Source organism: Rosa rugosa, chromosome 2 (genome assembly GCF_958449725.1).
Source record: "Rosa rugosa chromosome 2, drRosRugo1.1, whole genome shotgun sequence".
Lineage (NCBI taxonomy): Eukaryota > Viridiplantae > Streptophyta > Magnoliopsida > Rosales > Rosaceae > Rosa > Rosa rugosa.
Window position 1 is genome coordinate 48030844 of NC_084821.1, and position 7285 is coordinate 48038128.

At 35.8% G+C, this 7285-nt stretch overlaps 2 long non-coding RNA genes across 3 annotated transcripts; both read right to left on the minus strand.

The window, feature by feature from the left end:
• Positions 1–3153: 3153 nt before the first annotated feature.
• On the minus strand, positions 3154–4128 carry LOC133734096 (uncharacterized). The gene is made up of 3 exons (XR_009858059.1): positions 3621–4128; positions 3428–3523; positions 3154–3189 (listed from the first exon to the last, which is right to left on the minus strand). It is a non-coding gene; the product is annotated as an uncharacterized LOC133734096 (long non-coding RNA).
• A 55-nt stretch (positions 4129–4183) lies between these two features.
• Positions 4184–6041, minus strand: LOC133734097 (uncharacterized). Of its 2 annotated transcripts, none has more exons than XR_009858061.1 (5): positions 5601–6041; positions 5326–5407; positions 4890–5019; positions 4715–4786; positions 4184–4529 (listed from the first exon to the last, which is right to left on the minus strand). It is a non-coding gene; the product is annotated as an uncharacterized LOC133734097 (long non-coding RNA). The 2 variants fall into 2 exon arrangements; XR_009858060.1 differs by having other exon boundaries at positions 4185–4529; positions 5606–6040.
• Between the last annotated feature and the right edge of the window lie 1244 nt (positions 6042–7285).

The window sequence follows — 7285 nt, forward strand, 5'->3', positions numbered from 1 at the left end:
TCTAGGTAGTTAGCTCTAGACTTATCCGGTTAGAATTAATAACATGAAAGGGGTTTAAGCCTTAGTAGTCATATCCGGATGCTAAGAGGGTAGTTGGACAATTAGCTTTGCATCATTCATATTCAATTGCTTTAATGCTTGCAAGAGAGGCAAAAGGTGAAACCCGATGCCCTAACTCCCATCCATTTGATAACAACTTGTTTAGTTTAGCTTAGTTTATATTACTTGCTTTCATTGTTTCAATTTGAATATAAACCAATCTCAAAATCAAAATTAAATCTCTACACACCATCTTGCATATACTCACCATGAACTTTGTTTCACTTGTGAGCCTTTGTTTGTGATTGTACATTTGCATATTCTTCTAGTTTTTCCTTAGGTTTTCCCTAGCTAGGAAAAGATTTACCAATCCTCGTGGGTTCGACATCCTTACTTAATCCCCTATTCTATAACTTGTACCTCTTGCACTTGAGGGTGGCTTTAATGCTAACAAAAGCTGCAATTGCAACTACTAGAAAAAGGAAGTTTGTAAATCCTGAAGTGTCTCTTCAAAATGCGTCATCTCTAATAGTTTGAGATGAAGGCAATGGTGCAACTTCTGAACCTTCTTTCATGGAGCGGCCAATAGGCCAAAAACAAGCTAAGGACTTGTTAAAGAGAGAAAAGGTAAAAGAGAATGTAGCTTCACAATTAGAACAATTCAGGGCATTCAAAAGAGAAATTGAGTGTAGGAAAGAAGAGCGTTTCCAATTGAGTCTTTCTCAGGTAGAAAAGCTCTATATCCTCAAGGAAAAAAGGAGCAAGCGAAACAACAACGAGAGGATGATAAAATAATGTTGATAGATATCACTACTCTGCCCGGAATGCAAGCTGAATATTTTAGAGACCGTCAGGCAGAAATCATGGCAAGAAGAGCCTGTCCAAGTGAAAGTATGTAGTTTGTAAAATTATGAGATTTGCACTTGGTTGTCATTTGTTGCTCTTATAGTGTTAGTGCTTAATTTTGTAGTACTGGTTATGCACATTCAATTTTTTGATTTCCTTTTCATATTTGTTTTCTTGTTTATGAATAGTTTCCATGTAATCTTGATTCATTTGCTTTACCGTTCTGAAAGTATGTAATTTATTATAATGCTCTGTTACTTTTACTTTTTAAAAGCTTAGCTTCACTTAGGCAACGAATTTTATCAATCGTGTGTCTGGAAATTAGATGAAGTACACTTTTAAGAAGGAATGTGATAATTTCTCGAAGTAATGTGATAATTCTACCTAAACAAGTTGATCTTTCGGGAGAGCTCATGACTGACCCTGTTGTCTTGGCCATTGGACAGGTTTGGAATTTGTATGAATACCCTTGTTCAATTTCTGACCAATATGACTTTCTGACCAAGAATATTTAGACTCTAGTATTTCTGCTTGGTTTTTCAAAACCCAGAAAAGAAAATTGATTTGGAGTATCAACTTTGTGAATTTAAGGACTTGTCATAGGAATTGGGTTCGAGCTTTCCCTAGCCTCTTCTCATCAATTGAATCCTGACGTATACAAAGGAGTACGGTTCGTTCGATAAATTCCTACCTCTCTATCTCTGAGATGTTTGGATTTTTCAAAACTGAAAATTGATTTGGAGTATTAACTTTGTGAATTTAAGGACTTGTCAACTTTGGAATTGTTCTTGTAGATGTGAGTATCTGTATGCGATATTTTTGTTTTTGTTTTTTTTTCAACTGACCACCTTGACATAGACAAATAATTTTCTTGATTTGAAAAGCATGCATGCGAGTAAATGTTGCTATGTTCCTCCATTAGAATTAAAAGGTTTGTCTACACTTGATTAAAGATATAGCTCATTACTTATAGCTTTGTAACATTCTGATGTTAAATACTCATTTTCATCAGTAGCCAAACGTATGAAAACAAAAATGTCCCCTAGAATTGCTATAGATTCTCAACTACTATGCCAAAAAACCCTTCAGACGACAGACTTTGACTGTCGTCTGATATGAAGAAAATCTGTCGTCTATTAAGCTGATATCTGATTGGTGTTCAGACGACAGTCAATGCCCGACGTCAGAAGGTGACTCAGACGACAGTCACCAAAAATATATCTGTCGTCTGAATGTTGCTCTGATATGCATAAAATGGTAGTATATGTGGTTAAATATGATATCAGACGACAGTCAAATGTTGTTGTTGTTTAACTTTAGCAACAGACTTTAATAACATTCTATTGTTTGATGTTGTTTAAAAAGACATTTATATGTCGTCTGAATATGGAGATAGTTGATGTTTCATTGTTACGTATGTTGTGAGAAAGTATCATACATCACAATATTCTGTCGTGGGAATGAGACTAAGACTATAGAATTTTATTTTTGTCTGTTGAATCTTCTTGTTTCAGACAACAGTATTTTGCTTGAATTCTGTTGTTGGACGTTCAATTGTTCCACATTTTTATATTTTGTGATTTGGTTTAAAACCACAGAATTTGGCTTCAATGTGCCATACCAGAACCTGGAAATATACATAAACCACAATATATACCAATACCATTCATTTAGAAAATGGTACCATATATTCATCAAATAACTGGAAATCACTAACATATCCACTGCAAATCATGTACTACCAAGCACAGTACAGCTGAACATAAACTCAAATAATATCAAAATAAAAACAAGGCGTAGTCAGAACATAAATCATAATTGGGTAATGCTTTCTTGAAGAGGTGACTAATCAATCTTTGCCTCTTTGGAGACTAGAGGCTGAAAGCCATGTCGAAGAGTTGCTTGCCAAACTTTGTCAATGCTGGACATGGTGTGACCACACTCGTGCTCATTCCAACCTTCCAATGCATGCACTATTCCTGCTATACGCGACGCACTCATCACCCTCCTTGGCAACCAGTTCTGATTGTCACAATATATAAGCTTTAGTTAACCAATTACCTACTAAGTAAATAACAAACTAATAATGGATGAAGAAACATTATAGAAAATTCTTTTTTGGTTACTAATTACCCACCTCACAAGAGTAAACATTCTCAAGAGACTTGGGGATCTTCATTGCTGGTGTGTAGTGGTAGAGGCAGTCTCTGCGCAACTGTTTTGGTGGAAATTGAGAGAAGGGAACAAAACTTGTTCCTTTTGGTGCACTTCTTTTTTACTCAACCCATCTCCCACCAACCAAATCTGCATTGAAATTCCACTGCAAATTAAGTATCAAAAAAAAGTAATTTGAAGAGAACAAGTTTTCTGTGTAGCTCTAAACCGTAAACCCTAGAAAAATAGAAATCCCTATTTTCTACCTAAAAAATTGTTAAACAGAAATATATTTCTTCAATTAATTTGTTATGGTTGTTAAATATCCATAGCATATGATAGATAGAAACAATAAGAAAGCTGGTATAGAGAGCCAAATTTTCCTTACCTTTTGAGCATAGCTTCTGTCATGAACCACCTTACCCTCTGTACCATTTAATGATTTGGTGAGCTTCAAATACTCAGCCTGCTGTAATGTAACTACCTGAAAAAAATTTATCCAATATCGATCTCATCAGGTCAGAAAACATATAGGAATAGAAATATGAAGTCATATACATGAATATGTAATTGACATATACCTGGATATCTCTTTGGCACAAAGAAAAGGCAAGGGCATAAGCAACCTTTGTGAGGTTGCCTGTAAGGAGAACCTGGGTTGTCCCTTTCGGAATGCTGTTAAGGATGACGGCCACAGCCAAGCTACTCCCATCCACCACCTTGACTTTCAGCCGTGGATTCCTCTGGACATATATACCACCATAATTATTGAACCCCTCACCCTGCAATGAGATATACGAAAAAAGAGATCAATCAATATCGATGAATCACATAGAGATTCATATATATACTAGGATGGCTCTAATTTGATCACTTAACACCGTCAAGATTTTAATGACACTATTAGTTCTTTGGACCCGCTGATCTCTGTCTTTATTATTAAAACTTTACCCACATATATACACCTATGTACATGGTTACTCACATATGACGCGCACACACACACGCACACATACAGGTACCATTAATTGTGTCATCACTGATGTTGAATCTACTTCCATTCAAATAGGGAAGTCTAAGGACATATACAACACAGTAGGTCAAGAAGTTTAAGGACATAAGTGAGCTTAACTAAATAGGTCACAGTTTGATGTATCAAAGTTCTAGTTTTATAATCAAGATAAGTCTTACATCAACTGTAAAGCCATGGCTGGAGGAAACCATTTTTTCAGTTTCTCAAACTTGGCTATACCTTGGACAGCAGTGACTGGGATTGCAAAGAAAATTGTAAGAAGAGAGGCTGCAACAATGACACCTAGCCTGCAAAGTGGCAAAACTCTGTATGGTATCACCAGATTTCTCCAAGATACATCCCTCGGTTCTGGAGCCATGTCAGTTATCCAAAGAAGTGGATCTGTATGCTGCTGAGATTGGGAGACTAATGCTGCACCCAACCGAGACTTGAATGTAACAAAAGCAACAGGTAACTCCTACAAGTATACAAGAACTCGGGATGTTTATTTCATCCAAATTACAGATCGAGAATGGTTCATTCAATGATAAGCTAGAATATAAATGTATATTATCTAAAATATAGACAAAAAAGAGTTGACTAATGTTGTTGCAATTATCTTATGAAGAGTTTTAAAAACAAAAATCCAAAAGAAGGGATCACATTTCAAGAATCCAAACAAATGTCTTCCAAGAACATGCCTCTGTGTTCAAATGTCTTAATCTCCCTCTTAATCTGCATAAACACCCCCACAAAGATCAACCTTCATAGACCATAAAGACTCGACTTTCGCAATTGAATCAATTAAGAACTAGACCCCAAAACCCTAATCTTTTACCTTCTTCTTCTTCACAGGCTTGAGGATTTTGATTATGCATCGCTCATTGGTATTGAGATTAATACCTTCAAAGACCTTGTTGTATTTTCCTCCCCCTACTTTCCTCACAACCTCACAATCATCTTGATCACTGCAAAATCACAATACAAAGTATAGCAGAGCCCGTAAAGAATAGTTGTTGTATTTATTATATATCAAAATAATCAATCAACATCTGAGCAAATTAAAGGTAAGCTCCATTCATATCGAGATATTTGAGAGACAATACCAATTAATCATTCAAGGCTATCGATTGACATACAATATATCATCAAACAAGAGATTTTGCCAAGATTTTTCAATTCCAAATCGAAACCCAATTGACATACCCAACCACCAAAACCAAAAAACATAATAGTTCTTCCACAAATAAGCAAAATCGAAAGAGAAGACTTACCAAGATGCAAGTTCAAAATTGATCTCACAAACTACTTCATTTTTCCAAGCTTGGTCACCAGTTCTCAACAATCAAGTCATCTCTAGATATTAATTGTAAAGTCAATATCAATTCCCAAACAAAAAGAACAGTAATGAAATATAACAAAACCTAAAACGAAGATGGAGTAAACACGAAATCAAAATACCCAACCCAAATCATGAATAAAGAGATAAACAACCCAGAAAGAGATTCAAAGCAATTACTTAAACAATAGAGAATTGGGAACTCGGTACCTTACCAGAACTTTGCGTACTCAAAGTGGCAATAACTCAGAGGCTTGGAAATAGCAAATCCACTTAAGAGCAGCGGAAGAAGACTATGGAAAAGATGACGACCTACTGTAGTAGTGATAGATAAAGAGCTACTGATTGAGACCCATGAAATTTGCAAAGAGGTTTGGATGATTTCGCGATTTAGGTTTGAAACAAAGACCCAGATGTGGAATGAGGATTTCTTCGTCTGTCGAAGAGAGATGGGGAATGGACGGAGTATGAGGTTCTGATTAGGGTGTTTCGATCTGGGTTCTGATTAGGGTGTTTCGATTTGGATTTTCATCAGTTGGAATGGACGGAGCAAGAAATTGAAGTTGGAATGGTTTCAGCTGAGCCGCGGTTTAGGTTTTAGTTTTCGTAAAGTCGGGGAGAGAATGTCATAAAGTGTTCCAAACTAAATCCCTTATTTGCCAAAAACAAAAAACTAAATCCCTTCATGTTGTGCCAAAAAAAAAACAGGAAAAAAAAATCCAAAGCCAATTTACTCCTTTGACGACACAACATATATCTGTCGTCTGAATACAAACAAAAAAAAGAAGCTACGACCCAAAACGAAATCAATTTATCTCCTTTGACTAGACGACAGATAACTGTTGTTTGAAAACAAACTTAATTCTCAAGACCATCTTTGTATGGTGTGTTGCATATTCAGACGACAGTTTTTACACTGTCTGTCGTTAAAATATATCAGACGACAGAAACCAACATGTCTGTCGTCTGAGCTCTGTCGTCTGAAGGGTTTTTTGGCATAGTATACAAAGAATGCTAAATACAACAGATATAGTGATTATCTATATAAGAAGAGGATATATCACATCAACAAGATATACTTTGGTCAACTAATAAGAATTTGTAGACTTGTAGAACTTAATTATAGACTTGCAATAAGACACGGACTCCGAGAGCAAGAGTAGTGGGTTTTAATATGGACATTGTGTAATGTTTAGATAATAACAAATACCAGAATTATTTTCTCAAATTTCAATCTACACTTCCTAAAAGAGGAAAAATAAAAATAAAAAACAAATCTAAACATACTAATCCTACTAATCTCCATGAAGCTTCCACAGGTGCTAGATAAGATCTTTTTGGAGTTGAGAATGAACTTCTCTATCTCTAATACGGTTATGATTGGCAAGGAATTCCATTAATGAAGTTGTACGCTCATGCGACACTGATGCTATAGGTGGACTGTTAGCCACATTATCGTAATCATTGTGTAGCTAATCTAAGTTGTGATTGTCATTTCTCTCATCCTCAATAATCATGTTATGCATGATTATGCAAGCAATCATTATATTGCTCAAGTCTTCTTGATTCCAAAAGCATGCCGACCCTTTGTATAATTGCAAAACTTGCTTGTAACATCCCAAATGCTCGCTCAACATCATTTCGATATCCCTCTTGAAGTTCGGCAAAATGTTTATGTTTTCTCCCTTGTGGAGCAAGAATTGTCTTAACAAAGGTTGCCCATTGGGGATATATCTCATCTACAAGATAGTATCTCATTTTATACTCATTGTTCATGATTCTGTATTTCACTTTGGGAGCACGTCCTTCAGTAAGTTCGGCAAATACAAAAGATCGATCCAGCACATTAATGTCATTATGAGAGCCTGGGAGCCCAAAGAATGCATGCCATGTCC